At 37.5% G+C, this 20755-nt stretch overlaps 2 long non-coding RNA genes across 2 annotated transcripts; one reads left to right on the top strand and one right to left on the bottom strand.

Annotated features, from left to right (window-relative positions):
• Nucleotides 1-1234: 1234 nt before the first annotated feature.
• Nucleotides 1235-19868, bottom strand: LOC131004382 (uncharacterized). Its single transcript, XR_009094982.1, has 2 exons — nucleotides 19515-19868; nucleotides 1235-1576 (listed from the first exon to the last, which is right to left on the bottom strand). It is a non-coding gene; the product is annotated as an uncharacterized LOC131004382 (long non-coding RNA).
• LOC131004381 (uncharacterized) lies at nucleotides 17627-18640 on the top strand. Its single transcript, XR_009094981.1, has 2 exons — nucleotides 17627-17960; nucleotides 18481-18640. It is a non-coding gene; the product is annotated as an uncharacterized LOC131004381 (long non-coding RNA).
• Nucleotides 19869-20755: the final 887 nt, after the last annotated feature.

Below are 20755 nucleotides of genomic sequence, written 5' to 3'. Positions count from 1 at the left end.
ATTTGTTGAATTAATATGAGAAGCAACATACACTTATTTTATTGCATATATCTATACATATCGATGTATTATAATTACCTTGACAAATGCTCATCTTTGATCGCAGCAAACTGATCCTTAAATGTGTGATATGGGAATGGTTAGTGTGGTTTCTAGTATAACCTAAATGGGGTATTTATAGGTAAAATACATGCAAAAATGTGCAAAATGTGGATTAAATTATATATATATATATATATATATATATATATATATATATATATATATATCTTCTTTTTGTCCTCTCTTGATTCTGTGGTGTTAGGAGACCCCAGATTTCATGTCCACATTCATGATATTTTGGAAATTAAAACGTTGTCCTTCCAATTAGATCAAGTTTCACTATATATGTTGGCTTTTTTTTTTTCTTTTTTCTTTTTTGGCATGGACTAGTTAGGTTTTATCTTTTGAGTCTTTACGTTATTGATTTGTTTAACGAATATTTTAATATATTTCTATTAATCATAGTTTTGGGATAATTGTTTTGGACTAAATTTTGATTGAGTTATTAGAAAATAAGTATCTCATTTCAGAGAGGTTATAATTAAGTGGTTCATCTTTTATACTAGTACGCTCGCCCGTGCGATGCACGACGAACATCAAAATTAAACGACAATTTAAATAATTATAACTTATTCGTTCCAAATCTATTATTAGTATATGTAAATTTGAGAGTAATAATATTTTTAAACTAATGCATATAATAATTGAAAAACTAACATTAATTATAATCTTCAACTTCTAGTTATTTTTATATATGTAATTATTTATCAATAGCTCATTCCACTATGAGAAAATTATTGTCCGTCTAATTTAATACTATTATTCTACATCATTATTTAAAAGGGAAATTTGTTTATGAATAATAATAATATATATTGTTAGACATGTAGTTATTTATCAATAGCTCATTCAATCACTATGAAAAAACTATATCCGTCTAATTTAATACAACACTATTAAAAGGAAAATTTGTTTATGAATCATAATCATAATATATATATTTTTTTTACCTGTGAAACAATATGATCATGTGAAGTCTATCATCTATCTTATATAAATATGTAATTGTAAAAAAAAAAAAAATGCAATATCTCAATAATACTTATATCTTATTTATATAGTTAGATCATATAAAAATGTTTATTCTTTAAAAAATATACAAAATAATATTAACTACATATAAAGAAATGGATTAAAAGTTAGATGACTTTTATCTATTTAGTGCTTGCAAATATAATAGAATACAAATTCCTTTATAATGTTACATATTCAATTGAATTATTTAAAAATATACATAAAGGCAATATATTAGTTAAAAGTTAAGCTGAGCCCAAATCCTCTATATAAAGTGAGGCTATTACAATAGAAGATCAAGCTGAACAAAAATTAATATCCTTATGTAGCTCATCATCTCAAGTTACTCAATTTGTAGTAAATCATGACTTCGTCTCTTCTTTACCTGCTTCATTTCTTTTCCTCCTCATCATCCCTATAACTGTAATAATTTATATCCATCTTTTTGTATAGATCATACCTACATAAAAGTTTTGTCAGACAACATTAGTAGAAAAGGAAAGAAGAAAAGAAAGAGCATAAACAAAGTCATAAGGTCACAAACTGATTCAACTATGAGTCAATATATATATATATATATATATATATATATGATAACACTCATGCTTCCATGGCTTTTAATGTTCATATGATGTTAATTTTATAGGAAATTGAGTGTTGGATGATTGTTTTGTGCTTAAATTGTTTTATCTTGTGAATTATGTTACTTGCTCGTATTTTGATGAATTTTACAGAAATATGGAGTTCGAATTTGGAAAAATATTCTGAAATAGAAGTTGTAGATCATCTCGATACGAGTTCGTGAGCGCAAACGGATCATAAATCGGAATTCGGACAAGGAAGATATGGCCGAAACAAGAAAGTCGCGCGCAGCAGTGAATAGTGCCCGACGGGAATTTCCGAATTTTCGGGAATTTTCGGAATTTTCGGATTTTCTCAGTATTTTCGAGTTCTACACTGTATTTATCTCTTGTGCCTATATATAGGTCCTTTCCCTGACCTAATAGACACATCTTTTTACCTCTCTTCACCTCTTTTTCTCATCTTCTCATATTTTTCAGTTTTAGACTTAGGATTTTAATGTTTTCATAGATTAGCTTTATTTTTCCTGCAAGATTTCAGCTGTCATTCAACATTGATTTCGAGTTTTATTTAATTCAGTTTTTATTATTGCTCTAGCGAGAGTGATTGATTAATTAAGTGATCTCTCATCATAACTGGATTAAAATTGGTTAATAGGATTAATAGATTTATTATGTGGATTTAGTTAATGAAGTTACTACCCTAGGATCAGCTGTCTTTATTATTTGATTTTTCTACGTGATTTTATTTGTTGCTTTTTGAGTTTAGTTTTAATTAAACATTATTTATTATCGTTTGCCTGTCTACTGTTATAGTCTGTTTAGGGGATAGCTAAAGTTATTTTGTTGTGTCAGTCCCTGTGGATACGATACTCGGTTACTGATTATTTGCTACAATTGCACCGTCTTAGTTGCGGTATTTGTTGCTAAGAAATTAGTGATCAACTTTTTGGCGCCGTTGCCGGGGACTGATTAGAAGTTTCTTTAATATCTCCGATAGGACTTAGTAGTACTTCAGGCTTTTATTTTTATTTTTATTTTTTTTCTTTTCTAATTCTCGTTTTTTTTTTTCTTTTTTCAGGCACTGCATACGATGGCTCCTGATGTTTGACTGATGTGTCCCTCAGAGTGTAGGCGTATAGTGGAAGATCTGGAAAGACTGCTCGAAGAATCGGACAGGCGTGCACAACATCAGTCTTATTCAAAGCTGCAGGATGCCGAGGAGAAAGATGAGGAGATTGAGAAAATAGCAGCTGATGAGCCCCCTACTCCTAAGGAGGATTTTAACATCCCTCATATTTCTGCTGCTATAGAGCATGTTTCTATTCCTGCTCCTCCCATGCCCGAGTGCAAGCTTGCTACTCCAATCCCTCACTGCTTGGCCAAGCCAAATTCAGATGAAAAGATAGTCAAGTTCTTGGAGATATCTTTGAAGCATAATGACCCCGATTGCTTTATCGTTGCTTGTGTGATTGCTTGGCTTACCTTTTCAGAGGTGTTTTGGGATTTAGAGGTTTGCCTTCTTTTGATACCCCTCTTTGTTTTCCAGCGTGTGGGGATAGGATGAGTCATGAGGTATCGTCGAGCTCTAGACGTTAAATTAAGCACTTGTTGGGAGGTAACCCAACCGTTTTCGTTGTTTTGTTTTCTTTCTTTTAGTTTCTTTTTGTTTCTTTGTTTTCTTCGTTTTGGGGTTTTAGTGCAGTGTTGAGCTTGGTAGATGCGGGAACTCGCGTCTTGTTCATACCACCACCATGGAGCATGTATTTCTGTGAGTAGTGACACACATATCATCATCCCTCCAAACTTATTTTCGAACTTATGTTCTGTAATAAGTTTGGGGGAGGGGGGTGAGAGTAGATATGTGTATCACTTTTATCTTTTTGTTGGCTTTATTGTTTTATCTTACTTGGTTGGTGGTGTGTGATTGTTAGCTCCATTAGATTTCTGATGAGATGCCAATGATGATTTCTGTGGATAAAAAAATTTGAATTTGATTTTCTTTGATGATTTGAGCATAATTGGAACTAATTTGCATAATTTTAGAGTGATTTTGACCTTGACTTTTGGACGTTGAATAAACCTGTGAGATTTTGAGCCATAACTGTTTATCTTACACAGTTTATTCTTTGTTGTGAGTTTTGTCATTGCATGTGGTGATCTTCTAGAACTTGCCATGGTTTCTGTGTTGAGGTTGCTGTTGTGCCCAGGATTAGGAGATGATTTTAGGCCATCTTTTGTTAGCCACATTATTATCCCAAACACTGTCCTTAACGAAAAATTATCCTTTGTTATCCACTTTGAGCCTACTTAGCTTTTATTCTTTAGCTGGATGATAGGGGGTGATGAAGTATATGGGGATTTTCGTGTGGTGAATATTCATAGTGGGTTGTGAAAAAGAAGGGATGATATTGAGCTACTATTTACTCTTATAAGCTCTAGAAAAGTTGTGGAAAAAAAAGAAAAAAAAAGAGAGAGAAAATAAAAAGAAAGAGAAAAAAAAAAGTATAAAGTCGAGTGTATATTGAGATATTTGTTTGAAAATCGACTTTGTGTGTTGGAAATAAATGGAGAGCATAAAAGAGTGTTTAGTTCTGTTTTGTGATGATTAAATCCCTTGGTTGGAGTTGATTATGGTGATATAGTTGGGTGGAAGATGGAATTTATTACATGCTTGATTAGTGAAGTCATAAGGTTGGTGTTCTTGATTTATTTGAGTCACTTAGCCTATATTTCCCTACCTTAACCAATGTCCCTACATTATAACCCGATGAAAAAGACCTTTTTGATCTTAGTCCTGGCACACTTTTAGCGATGGAGATTGTAGACGATTGGCAAGCCTATGGTAAGAGATCTACATTGCATTGAATTCGATGAGAGCATACACGTCCTATTCCAGCAAATTGAGAGTTGAGTGATACACATACCGTGCGAGATTCAATTGTTTGGAATGTCAAGGTTGATTTTGCTATATGTTGTGTTTATTGGTGAATTTTGTGCTTAATTATTGAGGATTTGAGAATTCTATCATTCTTTATCTTTCGGAGGCATCGATGAGCTAGATTTCTTACCCATTCGTGTTATTGATTTTATTCTTCCCATTATTCGAGGACGAACAATGGCTTAAGTTTGGGGGAGTTGATAACACTCATGTTTCCATGGCTTTTAATGTTCATATGATGTTAATTTTATAGGAAATTGAGTGTTGGATGATTGTTTTGTGCTTAAATTGTTTTATCTTGTGAATTATGTTACTTGCTCGTATTTTGATGAATTTTACAGAAATATGGAGTTCGAATTTCGATAAATATTCTGAAATAGAAGTTGTAGATCGTCTCGATACGAGTTCGTGAGCGCAAACGGATCATAAATCGGAGTTCGGACAAGGAAGATATGGCCGAAACAAGAAAGTCGCGCGCAGCAGTGAATAGTGCCCGACGGGAATTTCCGAATTTTCGGGAATTTTCGGAATTTTCGGATTTTCTCAGTATTTTCGAGTTCTACACTGTATTTATCTCTTGTGCCTATATATAGGTCCTTTCCCTGACCTAATAGACACATCTTTTTACCTCTCTTCACCTCTTTTTCTCATCTTCTCATATTTTTCAGTTTTAGACTTAGGATTTTAATGTTTTCATAGATTAGCTTTATTTTTCCTGCAAGATTTCAGCTGTCATTCAACATTGATTTCGAGTTTTATTTAATTCAGTTTTTATTATATTTATGCTTTCTTTTGCTATGTCTGGCTAGTTTCTTTTTCTGATTCTAGGGTTTGTAAATAGTTAATTAGGTTCATGTGATTTATTTGTTAGTACCTATTTACCTTCTAGTTTATGATTCATAATTCCTGGTGCTTAATTTCTTGTGAATTATCTGATCAATAGTTTTCATGTGTAGCTATTCGGTTTGAGACCTAGCGGAGATAACTGCTTAGCGGATTCAGGAATGTATGATATGATCTTAACCTTGAGACCTAGCGGAGATAGGTGGATTATAGGGAGCTATTCTTATGAGCTATTGGGAGTTAGTAGATTTTCTTGAGACCTAGCGGAGATAGAGAATTTACTAATCTACGATCGTTGTTGCTCTAGCGAGAGTGATTGATTAATTAAGTGATCTCTCATCATAACTGGATTAAAATTGGTTAATAGGATTAATAGATTTATTATGTGGATTTAGTTAATGAAGTTACTACCCTAGGATCAGCTGTCTTTATTATTTGATTTTTCTACGTGATTTTATTTGTTGCTTTTTGAGTTTAGTTTTAATTAAACATTATTTATTATCGTTTGCCTGTCTACTGTTATAGTCTGTTTAGGGGATAGCTAAAGTTATTTTGTTGTGTCAGTCCCTGTGGATACGATACTCGGTTACTGATTATTTGCTACAATTGCACCGTCTTAGTTGCGGTATTTGTTGCTAAGAAATTAGTGATCAATATATATATATATAAGAAAAAAGAATAATATTAGAGGGAAAATGAAGCCAATATAAAGAGAATAACATTAAGGGAAAATATTTTAACAATGAGCTCCTACACAAACTTCCAGTGCCTCTATAGATTTTATATATAGTCAAGAACTTAGAAATATTTGAAACATACATACCTTTTATATTTAACTTTTCATAACAATGGGAGCATAAGAATACACATTAGTATTTAGCAGTTTCATGCTTATTATCCAACTATAAATAAAAACAAAAAGACATGAAAGCAAAATTCAGTATCAAAATAGAAAACATAAGAAGTATTGAGACGCCACTATTAATATGAGCAACCACCTTAAACTTGAAATCATTTCTATCACAAGATTAACTGCTAGGTCAGATCGTTTATGGTAAAACTGTCAACATTACTTGGTTCTAACTTGTGCAACACTGACTGTATAAATAGCCCATTTCACATCCACAATATTCACATCTCCAAAACACGAAGCACATACTTCAACAATTGTTTGAGTTCTACAACTAACACTTTCCAGCCAAAATAGTATTAAACGAAATATTTATATCGTCAATAGAAAGATTATATCATCAATAGAAAGACAGTTGACACTTTGTCACGACCGGGCTTAACTAAGGATAGTTAATCCGGGGAATCATGACCAAGGGAGGGAATTAAGAAGCGGGAATAAGAAAGGGATTAATTTGTAGAAGCGGATCGAAAGTTTACACTGAACCAGAAGAAAATTCTAATGTATAAAGAAGTCACTCTTTATAAACTTGAAAGGATTTCACAAGCCAAAGATGTTGTTTACATACGAGAATCACAATAGAGAAGACCTATTGTGATCTTTACACACACCTGGGTGTACTCGATTACATTTTGGACAAGTGGGAATCTTTTGTTGTCCTTGAGTATTCCCTCTGGGTCCAAAATTAAATAGTTTTCCCAACCCTTGTTGTTGAGGTTGTCCCTGTCCCTGCCATATCTTTTTATTGGGTTGGTTATTCCCCGTGTCATTCCACTTTCTTTTCCCTTTGAAATTCTGAGACTGCATCGGTGGGGGTGCTGGTGCAGGTGTAAACATTGGTATGGGTATCACCCTTTCCGCTGGCATAGCGGCTTCTATATCCAATGCTCTACTGAGCGCATCTGCATAAGTCAATCCTTCATGACCGGCTAAGGTCATCCTAATCTCAGGTCGTAATCCACTGCAAAATTTCTCTGACATTTTCTGATCAGTATCTACTTGGGTCGGTGCGTAACGAGATAAGTCACAAAATATTCTATCATACTCGGTGACTGTCATCTTACCCTGCCGGAGATTGTAAAATTCAGCATCCTTCTTTTTTCGATAGCTTTTCGGAATATACTTATCATACAATCCCACCTTGAATTGTTCCCAAGTAAAATTTTCCATTTGAACTGGAGTAAGAGCTCTCCGTTTAGTTTCCCACCAGAAATCAGCTGATCCAACCAGCTGAAAAGATATGCAAGACAGACGTTCTTGCTCAGTACAACGAAGAAAATTGAAAATACGTTCCATTGCTCTTATCCAAGTTTCAGCTTCAGCCGGATCTCCTAATCCGTTAAACGTTGGTGGATTTTGGCGTAAAAACAATTCTTCAATCCTATGTTGTGGCAATGGTGGTGGTGGTGGTGGTATATCCTGTCCTGCTGGTTCTTCCATCACCCTTCTAGGTCTACCTCGTGGCATTCTGATAATTACAAAACAAATCTAGTAAATATTGTTTTGTTATTGTATAGTAAGATTGGCATTATCATAACTGGCTTAATATAGAAATAATACCCATCTAGTTAACATATACATATAATTATGCTTCTCATTACCAAAATTGCCTCGAAAGGTCTTTCTGTACATTACTAGTACATAGTGTGACTTTCTAACAGTCAAACAAACTAACACACTACGTACTACATCACAAGACATTCTAATAAAATGAATGCCTCTGTGGTCAAAAGGGCTTCGGAGCGTTTATACTATCACGTCTCCGGCTAGTTAGCAAAATTACAAACTCACACTATTTACAACCAAACATCTGTTTTTAGCATACACACACTAACTATTCTAAGTAAGGGCTTAGGTCTTGTACTTCTCAGGCACTGCGCTGTTAACTGAACTATATGTTTTTTCAACTTCGGGATCATCTTCTTCTGGGTCTTCTTCTGAACTGGCTGGGTCGATGATGTTTATTTTCCCCACATACCTCCGTACCATTGAAGGAGTGTCACGGCTAGCTGATGGCTCTACTGAGATGGTCCGTTTCTTTAGAGGGCGCTGTTGACCGATGACAAGGGTAGGTTGTGGTCGGAACCGACTAGGTCCGACACCCTTTTGAGATTTTTCTTCACCTTCCTGCATAGGCGCTTTTCCCTTGTCTAAAATCTTACGCGCGTCTTTTATGATGGTATCTAGGCGTTTCAAACCTTTGACAAAACTTGTATCCACTCTAGGGCTGGCTCTTGGTGGGGGTCGGGAAGTTCCAGCTTCAAAGTCATTTCGGCCTCTAGGGCCGAGTGCTGGTGTTGGTACCATCCCTGCCTGTACCTGATAGCCTGACGTTGCATGAGATGTCGAGGGTGGATGGCCAAACACTATGAAGTAGTGAGAGATGACGTCCACAAACCTTGGTAGATTGGCCTTAATGTCATGCAATGGCGTATCTCGCCATATGTATCCAGCTGACATTTCAGTGGCCCAATCCTTCCACTCACTGGGCAGCAACCCTATTAACCGCTTCACGCCGTCATAGTCCGAAATTCCATAAGCGTGTGCTGCCGCCCAGTGACGTCTGTAATGGGCTAAAAACTCTCCCAAATCATCTCCAAGACAATGTCGATAGGTAAGATATGAATTGATTATTTCTTCTGGGGTTGCGCGTGACGACAGTGGACGTCTAGTTGTGAAGATTGTTTTCGCCATCTAAAAAGAATAAAACAGAACTATATCAGATAACTGAGGTCATATTCTTATCTTAAACACAATCACAACTAAAATCTCATGGTCACAATTAATCCAATATTCTTAGACTTATTCTTTCAAAGTAGTTATGATATCCCTTACGAACTTTAGTTAATCGTATTATCATTCTAAAATGGCGATAGTCATTTCAGGGATTCGTCGCATAAGACCCTGAAAAGAAAGACCATGCCTATGTCTCTCACTCAGGAGTGACATTCGCCTTTCACTTCCATTAGTAACTCGTCATTACAAACATATCGAAGTTACACGCTACTAGATCTTCGTTCCTCTGGTGTCTATTCTTCTTAGTAGCTAGCCCCGAATATAATCACCTAACTCAACTCTGTCTATTTTCACTTCTATGTTCTGTGAAATCAATACATCTCCAACATCATGTACTATCTCAATCAACTAGTTTCTTACCTTTCTATTTTCTTTGAGCAAGATGCGAGAAGGTGTCGAGAGTTTACTAATTAGTTAAAACTAGTCTAGCGAATCAAACTAGACTTGACTTGAAAGAATTTGAGGGTCAGTGCAAAAACTGCTCTGATACCACTCTGTCACGACCGGGCTTAACTAAGGATAGTTAATCCGGGGAATCATGACCAAGGGAGGGAATTAAGAAGCGGGAATAAGAAAGGGATTATTTTGTAGAAGCGGATCGAAAGTTTACACTGAACCAGAAGAAAATTCTAATGTATAAAGAAGTCACTCTTTATAAACTTGAAAGGATTTCACAAGCCAAAGATGTTGTTTACATACGAGAATCACAATAGAGAAGACCTATTGTGATCTTTACACAAAATAGGTGTTCGTAGCGGAAGACTGACTGGAGAGGCATGTTGAAGACATGCGTCTCGTTATATATACATTCAAACAAAACAAAAGACCGCTCGACACCATCTCATCATCGTCTCTGCTCAACCTGCACGTTTATAAATACATACAGGGCTGAGTATAAAATACTCAGTGGACACAAGCCAAAGATACGTACATGCATACTAAAGCTGTAAATTATCATGCCTTTTCTCATGGCGTACAGAGGTTTTAGTAAAAAGTCTGTACCCACTAGTCATTTACTTGTACTAAAGTTCGTCTGCGCAGACTATGTTCTTTTGTACTCTACCATATCTGCAATGATAACTGTGTGCCGAGAAGGTGGCCACCTTCTACGGTCACTGACCGGCCGGTACGCTAAACCGGCTCACGGTCCTAGACCGGCCGATACGCTAAACCGGCTCGCGGTCCTAGACCGGCCGATATGCTAACCGACTCACGGTCCCTTGTGTACACTAATCCTGTCTAACATCTGGATAGAACAGGACCCGAATTCGATTAACTGCTGGTGCCAGATAGGTATCATACATAAATCTTAAAATTGATAGGCAATGATAATAGTTCGCAAGATTTTATTCAACTGCAACATAATCTAAACTTTGATTTTTATATAAGAAAGCCCACCTGATCGTGGTATGATGATTCAGGTGATTCGGAACTATGGATTCACCTTCTTTTGTATATGACCTTCAATATAGATTAACTAACTAAGTAAATAATGAGAAAATAATATGAATTTAACTTAAAGAGTACGTATGTGGGTCTTAAGGTGACATTTCTATTTGGAATTTATGGACTGAAGACTAACTGCTCTTTGGCAAGCTTATCAACAAATGCCAACACAGATTCAAATGCAGTAATCATTACTCTAATCGAACTAATAAATAAATACTTTCTTAGAAATAATATAAGTCCTCTTTTTCCTTTTTTTTTAGAACTTGATTCTCTCATAATCTGGTATCTAATTTATTATTAATCAAGTATAATAATTCTGTATATTTAAATAATTTAGTGAACTAGTTCTAATTATTAGTGAACAGTTAATAATCAATTATAGATAATTACTAGATTTCAAATAGTTACAGCTTAATTAAATAGATTAGTGGTGAAGCACGGAATCACCAACACCTAAACTAGAAATTAGAAAGCGATAAATGACACACGGATTTACGTGGTTCGGCCATCAAGACCTACGTCCACGGGAGGTTCTTCGTTGGTTTCACTATCTCAAGAGTATTTTACATGTTACAAGTGAAGTGTGCTAGAATGAATTGATCCCCCATGCTAATGCTAAAGCTCCTATTTATAGTTGTGAGAATGAACCCTAAAGGCCTTAGGCCCATGAACTTTGACAATTGAATTTAGGCCCTTTAAAGCCTTAACATACTTTAGTCTTGATTTGACCCATCTGCGTTGTCCTTTGTTGGTGAAGCGGATAACTCTGGCTCTAGCAAGGCGGCGCTGCGTTGGTGAAGGAAGGAGGCAGCTGCGCTGCTGTTCTACGCTGCTCTGGCTACGTTGCTCTGGCTGCGCAGCGCTGCTGCGCTGCTCTGGTCTTTGCTGCACTGCTCTGGTCTGGCTGCGCGGGAAAACTACTTGGCTGCGCAGGAAGGCACCTTGGCTGCGTGGGAAGGTTTCTGTGTGCAATCATTCTTCACTCCATCTACTTAGGTGGATTTCTTACTCTTTTATCCAAGATATCCGATCGTACCTGCGCTGTTAGTTTCTGTAATATAATAATAATAATAATAATAATTATAAATAATAATAATAATAATAATATATAATAATAATAATAATAATAATATAATCTATAAATACTAATAATAATAATAATAATAATAATAATATAATATACTAATAATAATAATATATATATATATAAATAATACTAATAATCATAATAATAATCCTAATAATAATATCCTAATAATAATCATACTAATAATATCCTAATATCATAATAATAATATATCCTACTCCTAATAATATCCTAATAATCCTTCATTAATATAATAATATAATATTAATATATAATAATAATAATATATAATATAGGTATGCTTAGATTGCTAAGCACAGCGCTTATGGGAATTACAGTCCTCATCAGCTACTCCCCCCAGTCTAGTTGAACAACGTTCTCTTTGTTCAACTAGTGGTGTGTGGTGTGAAGTCAGCGCTGTGTTGCTCTCCCGTGTCAATTAAGCATACACGATTCCCTGGGACTTTTTAGACAAGAAGTGTCAATCTTTGCAAAAATGATAAAGACAAAGTATTTTAATGCTGGAAATAAGCTGAGATAAAAGAGAATGCAATTATTCCTTTTGATTCGTCGAACATCATTAAAGATAATAAGGGCTTAGATAACCTGTGCTGGGAAGACTCAAGTGATCTGTGTTGACAACCTCGCGCTGACTGCGCTGCACCGACTGCGCTGACAACCCCGCGCTGACTGCGCTGCACTACCTGCACTGACAAAGATGATACACTTCCGCAACGCGGCCCTTAAGATTACACTTCCGCAACGCGGCCCTTAAGATGGTACACTTCCGCAACGCGGCCCTTAAGATGGTATACTTCCGCAACGCGGCCCTTAAGATTACACTTCCGCAACGCGGCCCTTAAGATGGTACACTTCCGCAACGCGGCCCTTAAGATGGTACACTTCCGCAACGCGGCCCTTAAGATTACACTTCCGCAACGCGGCCCTTAAGATTACACTTCCGCAACGCGGCCCTTAAGATGGTACACTTCCGCAACGCGGCCCTTAAGATGGTACACCCCTGTCTAACTTTCGCGGCTTACGATATTCCTGCGCGGAGCATAGACAATCTGAACTGACAACGGCTCGGACATTCTGCGCTGAAAACTACTGAGATAACTGAGATAGCTGCGCTGAGATAGCTGAGATAGCTGCCTTGAGATGGCTGCGCTGAAGTGGCTGAGATAAATGTCCTTACTGCGCTGAGGTAGCTTCCCTGAGGTAGCTGAAATAACTGTGCAGAGGTAGCTGAGATAAATGTCCTGACTGCGCTGAGATAACTGCGCTGAGGTAGCTGCCCTGACTGTGCTGAGATAGCTGCGCTGAGATAGCTGCGCTGAGGTAGCTGCGCTGAGATAGCTGCGCTGAGGTAGCTGCGCTGAGATAACTGCGCAGAGGTAGCTGAGATAAATATCCTGACTGCGCTGAGAAGACCCAAATTCCACTTACGGCTTTCCCCTCCGTAGCGTGGCTGAATTACCACTAAAGCTCATTTTCTGCCGAAGCAGGTTTTCCAGCGTTGTCAACCATTGTTGCTGTGCTGTAAATTTTCAAGAAAAATACAGAAGGCAACATATACCCTACTCTCTCCCTCTTGGTAACATGTGCATGATTCAACAAAATATGTTATGTGTATGCTTGTGGTTAGTGTTCCTACTATGATCTCAAAGTATGTTATCCAAATTATGTTCCAAGCCCTTAGCACATATGCAGAAGGTGTGCAGCTTCGTATACTTTGTCAATTCATATTTCAACCCTAGGCACATATGCAGAAGTTGTGCAGCTTCAAAGACATAATATCAAATTCACAAATCCCTTCAAGAGATAATATAAATCGTGATTTTTCTCAAGTGGTAAAGTATAACATTTTCCAAATCCTAATCGTGTTTTCATGCTTCGATGAAATAACTTAAGATCATGTTTCATACTTACATGCTTTGGTGGAGTAACTTAACATCACGTTTCATTCATACTTACATGCTTCGATAAGACACCTTAAGATCATGTAGTGAGAAATTTCAGTTCTGCGAAGTACCTGGATCACCACTAGTTAGTGGGTTACCTTTGTTACATTACGGCTTAGACATTCTGTGCTGGGATGTAGAGTTCCTGTGTTGAAGACCAGCTTAGATATCCCACAGCACCGCTTAGAAAATTATGCAGCGCAACTTTAGTAACTCTTCTTGCTTTCATTCCTGCGCAGCTTAATAATTTTACTTCATCTTGCTATTCCACTGATTCCTCCTTTTCCTTTGCTGTTGTATCTTTCTTCGCATGATCCTCGCATTCATCAACGAACAATCACAATTAGTTTTCAACTTTATAACATATTCTCATATGAATAAGAAATAAATTTTAAATCATCATTCGTTTGGTCCTGTCCTGATTTAAGAGTTGAATTCCACCACAACAAGATATCAGCAATAACAACAGTTACAATTCATTTACCCCAACCATGATCCATTTTCACAAGAAAATGCGCTGCAAATTCAATTGAATCCCAAGTTAAAAATTCACGATTTCATCAACTTACTAAGTACCTAGATAAGGTAAGAGATATTGGCACAATCCCAGATTCAGTTATTGAAATTCAAATGGCATATTCAACGAATAATATCAATATATTTGAACGAAAAAATCAACCCCAAAATCAGTAAAAAATTATTCATCATTATGATAGATTGATAGGGTGACTCTAAACACGGCAATTGGTTTAATCCATGCTGCCATTTACTCAAGGCAGTTGCGCTGCCCTTCGGTGTATCTTCCAACCTGCGCTGCTCGAAACCCCGACCCTTACCCAATTGAAGGCTGAGTGGTTTATGCATGTAATAGCGCACATACTCATGAGTGTTAAAGAAGACAGCATTTCCAATAGATTCCCTGAAAAACGTTGCGCTCCCTCCACGAAAAATGCCCTGCGCAGCCCCTTGTCCCTCCTTGCTCTGCATCAGCGCACTGTCTTAGCGCAGATAAAGTACTCTCTCCCTCCTTACGTTGCATCAGCGCTGCAGCGAGCTTGATACCCCAAGAACTTCATGCCCTGAAAATAAGAAATTACTCCGTAATAGCAGGCGAGCTTCCTAAGACTCAGGTGTTGGAATAATTTATTATAATTCATGTACTTCCTGTGTTGTAACGCATGTACTTCATGTGCTCTAAAACATTAGAGTAATTGATTAGTCCTGATGGTCCTAATCCCACAAAATCAATCCCAAAACCAAAGCAAAATCATAGTACTATCGCAAGATGTAAATCATCATAACCAACCAATAAACTCAAATTCAATCACCAAAATTCAAATAAGGCCAACGAACATCAAAACCAAATTATAAGGAGTTAATTTAAATGCCCCATAATAACTCGTTTATGCACATAAAGACATATATCTCCACGGTCCTATCCCAACAATTGTAATGTTCAATTCCATAATTCAAAACAGCAATAAATCTAAGCTAATGATATTAAAATACCAAAGAATATCCAAATATCAAAATATCCTCAATCTTTAGACCAACATCAGAATACACATTGAAATTCTTTTCGCATTTCAACAGAGCCCTTACTCCACACCAATAGGCATTCACAAAAAGAAATTTTCTTATGAGACAAGGAATAGTTTAATTCATGAGAAAAACATCAATAATCGCATTTCATATACCCACATATAAGCATTTTCCAAAGAAAGAGCAACTGCAATAAGAGAATAATCGCATATACATCTTTGATTTTCATATATCCCTAACTGATTCAAAAAAGAGATTAAATTTCTGCTGTCAAATCCAGACCCCCATCAAAACATAGAAAGGTTGAGCAGTTTTTATGATGGCAAGTATAAGACTTAACTTATGATAGAGAGAAAGGCAACTGTTCTGTTCAGTTGGAGCCAAGACAATGCTGACAATGGCAGGCCCTTGCTGCCTCATCGGACTCCGATTAATCCGCGGTAGATATAACTTAAGCTCCTAATTTGATAGAATCAAAACTTATTTTGTATCTCCAGAACGCCTTCCCTTGAAAACCAATCAAGAACCACCCAAAGATCAGATATCTGGAAATTGAAGAGCATAACAATAAGCAAGGGGAAAATCCAGCTAGAAGATAAATGACAGTTGAAAACTACAAATACTCCCTCTGCCACCCTCGATAAACACTATATCAATGCCACATATTCAGAACTGCCTTCCACTGAAGGTTGATTAAAAACCACACAACAATCAGACATCTGAAATTGAATAATATAACGATAAGCATGGGGAAATACAAACAACCATCAGGATTTGTCACAATTTATTCGAAATTATTGGAAAATATAGGTGAATTTAAGAGAAATTGGGGGTTTTCCCATTTGCCCATGATCTGCGAGCTATCATTGCTCCTTGGATTAAGAGATCGGCTGGCAGCATCGGTGAAATCGGTGGTCTGTGCTATTAATCGGCGGCTGAAGCAAGAGTGGAGGCGGGACCCAGCGGTGGTGCGCGGCGGCGCGCGGTTCTCGCGTGGTAGTGATCCCTGCGAGGTGGTGGGATGCGGTTTTTGTTCTGCGGTCTCGATCGAACCCTGCGCTGGACTTGGTCTGGTTTCTTCCCGGCGATGAGAGCTTCGGTGCAGGGTTCTGGTGGTTCCGCCGTGTTCGCCGAAGCCGGAGACGAAAGAAATTTGAAGCCAGAGCCATAAATTCCCCGGCCGGCGATACGGCGGTACGCGCAGCTCCTGCGCGGCGGTGCAGGCGGCCACGAGTCGACTCCCACCGGCGTTGGAACAGCCCCCCCTTTTTTCTTTTTTATTCTGTTTTTCTTCGATTTATCCTTCTTCCCCCCTTTCTTCTTTGAAGTTGAAACGATGAACAGTAACCTGACTTAAATCCCCCATTTCCCAAAAAATTTCGATGAACAGTAATTTTGCTTCCATGAACAGTACTTCTCCCCTTTACTCGATGAACAGTAACCGGAAAACCATGAATCTCACGCCTTAGCTCGATTTCCCACAGACGGCGCCAGTTGGTGAAGCACGGAATCACCAACACCTAAACTAGAAATTAGAAAGCGATAAATGACACACGGATTTACGTGGTTCGGCCATCAAGACCTACGTCCACGGGAGGTTCTTCGTTGGTTTCACTATCTCAAGAGTATTTTACATGTTACAAGTGAAGTGTGCTAGAATGAATTGATCCCCCCATGCTAATGCTAAAGCTCCTATTTATAGTTGTGAGAATGAACCCTAAAGGCCTTAGGCCCATGAACTTTGACAATTGAATTTAGGCCCTTTAAAGCCTTAACATACTTTAGTCTTGATTTGACCCATCTGCGTTGTCCTTTGTTGGTGAAGCGGATAACTCTGGCTCTAGCAAGGCGGCGCTGCGTTGGTGAAGGAAGGAGGCAGCTGCGCTGCTGTTCTACGCTGCTCTGGCTACGTTGCTCTGGCTGCGCAGCGCTGCTGCGCTGCTCTGGTCTTTGCTGCACTGCTCTGGTCTGGCTGCTCGGGAAAGCTACTTGGCTGCGCAGGAAGGCACCTTGGCTGCGTGGGAAGGTTTCTGTGTGCAATCATTCTTCACTCCATCTACTTAGGTGAATTTCTTACTCTTTTATCCAAGATATCCGATCGTACCTGCGCTGTTAGTTTCTGTAATAATAATAATAATAATAATAATAATAAGGTAAAATAGGCTTAGATTGCTAAGCACAGCGCTGATGGGAATTACAGTCCTTATCAATTAGAGGTCCAACTATATAAATTAATCTATATCTAATTTATAATCAAGGTACTAATAATTTGATTTAAACTAAGCCCATCAGAAGAAAATAAATAGGCCCAAGAACTGATTTAAACCCAATTGATTAAATTAGGTGGCCCAGTAATTATTTGCTATATTTTGATTTGATAATCTAATAATCTAAAATTTCCAGTTAATAAGAATACAGATGACCCTTTTCTCTCTCTCTTTTCACACGCATGCTCCCCCCTTCTTCACTATGTTCTCTCTTTCTCTCCTCACTGTCGTCTCTCTCCTGTTTTCTGGCGAGCGTCGCCGGCCCTCGCCGCCTCCGGCGTGGCGAGGCCGGCGCCTGTCCTTCCTCCTCCTTCCTCCCTCTTTTCCCTATATCTAAATCCCCAATTCAAAAAATCAAAATCCTAGGGTTTCTACCTCTCTTCATCCCCTCTGGAATTTGTCTCTCCGGCGAAGCCTGCCGCCCCGCCGTCGTCTCTGTCACGCCGCCGCCTCTTCTGACTCAGGTAAGTCCCTGTCTCTCTCTCTCTACTTCTGTCTCTGTTCTCTCCCTCGAACTCCCTCTCTCTCTGCCCTCTCTCGGTCTCTCGCTCTCTCTCTCTGTCCAGGGCGCGGCGGCCGCCGCAAGCCACGACGGTGCTTGCAGCGCCGGTGCTCGCCGCCGCCTGCCCCGCTCCTCTCTCCCTCTAGCTCGTTCTGCCTTTCTCCCTTCTTCCTGCTGTCTGTCTCTATCTCACACTATCTCACTATCTCTCACTCAATCTCCATCCCTACCTCTCGCTCAACCTCCCTCTTCCTCTACTTTCAGTAGCCACCGCGGCCGCCGTAGCGCGGCAACGCCGGCGGTCACCACCGCCAGCCGTGCCTCTGCTGTGGTGGCTCACGGCTGCTGCTGCTACTGCTAATCCCCCCCTTCTCCTTCTCTATTTCCCAATTCAAAAACTTATTCCAGCAAACTTCCCATCCAATTTCTATTTCAGTTTCAATATCAAAAACTAATAAATCTCAAATTATTTTCTGTTTCAGGAATGGGTGACTCGAGATAGTTTGAGACGGTTTCATTTCATCGTGGCAGTTCATCTACAGCCCAAGACTGCCCCTTTTATTTTTTTGAATTAACTGTTGTAACTAAACGTATTCTGTAGACGTTAAAGAAAATTGATGTTATCTCTGCGGTTCTTGATTATTATCTACGAGTGAATCATTGAGTTGTAGGAAGAATACTACCTGCTTGTTTGCTGTGATGACTGCTGGGGATGATTTATGCTTTTGGATGGATATTTACTTTACTGTTTGGAGTTTGCAGAATGGGGAAAAATAAGATTTATGGTAACTCATCGTATTTATACTCGTTTGAGTCGGTTTGAGGGATTTGGCTGAGTGTAAAATTGAGAGGTGAGTGTAAAGTTGGAAGATACGTGTAGTATCATGCTCTACGTGTTCATTCAAGGAGCTAATTTGTTCTAATGGAGTTTAACTGATAAATAAAGCTTGGGTCGCTAATGACATAACTATGAGGAATTGGGCTTTGATCTCAAATAAAATTATTGGCCCAACAAAAATAGCATTGACTTGGGCTTCTTTCTTTAACAAATTTGCTAGTCCAGCTAAAAGGTTACTGGTTTCCTAAAATTATTAGTAATTATATCGATATTTCTTACTTAATCAATTAATCAATCTTATGTAGGGATTGACTTGCTAAAATCCTCTATTTAATGAATATCTATAGCAAAATCTAATATATGAATTTAATTATATAATTAACAATAGTATAAATACGGTGGGGCTACTACACACTTGATATAAATCAAAACCACACATGTAATCAAAAGTAGCAATACAAATAGTTTCACCGTCACACAATCATTTGAGGAAGAATAAAGCATATTATGTACTAAATCCTAAGCGAGAGAAAATTTAAGTAGTAGTATTTTTATTCATCAAAATAAAAATATCACAAGGTTTTTAGCTTATGCTTCGTCGATTGAATTCGAGAAATAATGCATAAAAATATCACAAGGTGTGTAAAAGAAAAAGGTAAACATCGAGATGCAAATTACCTCCATTTCAATTATATGACCGATGATTATGTCAGATGACTCAAGACCTTTTTCGGAAAAAAGATCAGAGAATTGCTCCAGCCTGGTAATCAATAAAATAGGGAAAAAAAATAGAAAAAAAAATCAAGTCCGCTTAATAAGAAAAAAAAAATAGGAATAGAGGGAGAAGGAAACTTGCAGGGTTAGCTCTAGCGTTTGGAGGCGGTGTGAGGCCACAGGCCAGTCCGAGTTTTGGGCGACGTTTGTTCGAGAGGCAGCGCGGCAAAGGCGATGGTTGCGTCTCCATCAGAGTCTGGAGATCTCTATTTTTTGGCATTTAGGTTGCTCCAGAATGTAGAGAGAACGTGACTTAGTTTTAATGGAAGAGGGAGAAAATATAATAAACTTTAGTGGATGATAAAATTGAGAACATGGGGTATGTGGCAGAAAAGTAGGAATAGTAAAATAACCGCAGATTTTACGGAAAAAAACTGCAAAAAACTGTGTTTTCATATATTGATAGATAATATGAGTAAAATGTGATAAATAATGTGAAACTGCCGTTAAATAGTTATTGAGATTCCGTTAAAAATTTAACACTAAACATAGATTAGCGGTAGGTGTTGAGGGGTACGGTGGAACCATAGCCGTCTACGGAGGGGGAAATAAAATGTTGAGAGTCATGTATGAATCATCAATTCTATAAGGGGGCGATGAAAACATTAATCAAGGACCTTGGAATATCTTAAAGTTGCAATCCATCAAAGTAAACAAAAGATTAACTTACTATTTTTATCAATCAAAGCTTATCCACCAAAATAAACACCCCCTTAATTAAGAGATACGCGTGGTTGAAAATTAAGACACATGATGTAATTAATGAATACGGGATATTCAATAATATTACTATGTTCCAATCAAAGCATGCTCAAACCCCAATTCTAGCTCAATTTATCTTCAATATCTATATAATATATAAAAGAAGAGTTTTGTCCTCCATTTTTCCCCTCTATTTTTTCTCTCTCTTCTTCCACCAAATTTTTCAATATTTTCTCTTTTTTATATATAATTTTAATTATTTTCTAAACATCACAAAATTTTATTTATAAAAAAAATATTCAATATGCATCTTAAATTTAATTTTGTGACAAGTTTTTTAATATGGTAAAAAAAATAATCAAAAATGAATTTAAAACGAATAAATTATGAAAAATTTAAGATATTTTATTTTCTCTCTCTTCGCTAAAATTTTATAATTTGTT

The sequence above is a fragment of the Salvia miltiorrhiza genome, unplaced genomic scaffold (genome assembly GCF_028751815.1).
Source record: "Salvia miltiorrhiza cultivar Shanhuang (shh) unplaced genomic scaffold, IMPLAD_Smil_shh original_scaffold_386, whole genome shotgun sequence".
Taxonomy (NCBI): domain Eukaryota; kingdom Viridiplantae; phylum Streptophyta; class Magnoliopsida; order Lamiales; family Lamiaceae; genus Salvia; species Salvia miltiorrhiza.
This window is presented reverse-complemented; position numbering and strand designations above follow the sequence as displayed.